Here is a 1230-nt window from a genome sequence, read left to right on the forward strand (position 1 = left end):
AGAGGAGGTAGAAGAATTCGAACTTATAAAGAGGGATAAAGTTCAAATTGTGTATTGAGGAGGAGTATTAGTCCATAAATAGAAGGATGTGAGAAGAAGGGAAGAATTTTTGAAATTAAAGTAAAAGATTTTAAAATAATTAAAAGAAATTTTGAAAATTTGATTGATGATTTTCGAAAATTAAAGTTGGGAAAGAAATAAAGTGATTTTGAAAATGATTTTGAAATTAGAAATCAAAAAGATATGATTGAAAACTATTTTGAAAAAGATGTGATTAAAAAGATATGATTGAAAAACAATTTAAAAAGATTTTATTTTTAAAATTAATGACTTGGCTAACAAGAAATTTAAAAGATATGATTCAGACATTAAACCTTTCTCAACAGAAAAGGCAACATACTTGAAATTTTGAATCAAATCATTAATTGTTAGCAAGTATTTTTGAAAAATGGAAAGAAATTGATTTTGAAAATATATGATTGAAAAGATATGATTTGAAAAAGATTTGATTTTGAAAAATTATGGAAACTTGAAAAAAAATCTGAATTAAAAACAAAATCTTCCCTCTTGTGCCATTCTGGCGTTAAACGCCCAGAATGGTATCCATTCTGGCGTTTAACGCCCAAAACTCTACCTTTTTGGGCGTTAAACGCCCAGCCAGGGTACCTGGCTGGCGTTTAAACGCCAATTTTCCTTCCTCACTGGGCGTTTTGAAAGCCCAGCTTTTTCTATGTAATTCCTCTGCTGTATGTTCTGAATATTCAATTCTCTGTATTATTGACTTGAAAAGACACAATTTAAAAATTTTTTGGATTTTTTTTATGAACAATCAAGATGCAACTAAGATCAAATAAACAATGCATACAAGACACCAAACTTAGAAGTGTGTATACTACTGACACTAACAAATTGAGAATGCATATGAGAAACAACAAAACACACAAAACAAGAGAATTTAAAGATCAGAGCAAGGAAATCATCAAGAACATCTTGAAGATCAATGAAGAACATAATGCTTGTAATTTTCAAAAATTAGAAGACTAAAAACATGATATGGACACCAAACTTAAAATTAGACACTAGACTCAAACAAGAAGCATAAAATATTTTTGATTTTATGATTTTATAATTTTTTTGTGCTTTTTCAAAAATTATATGGAGAAGTAAAATAAAGGATTCAAAATTCTTAATGAGAATTCCAGGAATCATGCAATGTTAGTCTAAAGCTTT

The sequence above is a fragment of the Arachis duranensis genome, chromosome 1 (genome assembly GCF_000817695.3).
Source record: "Arachis duranensis cultivar V14167 chromosome 1, aradu.V14167.gnm2.J7QH, whole genome shotgun sequence".
NCBI lineage: Eukaryota > Viridiplantae > Streptophyta > Magnoliopsida > Fabales > Fabaceae > Arachis > Arachis duranensis.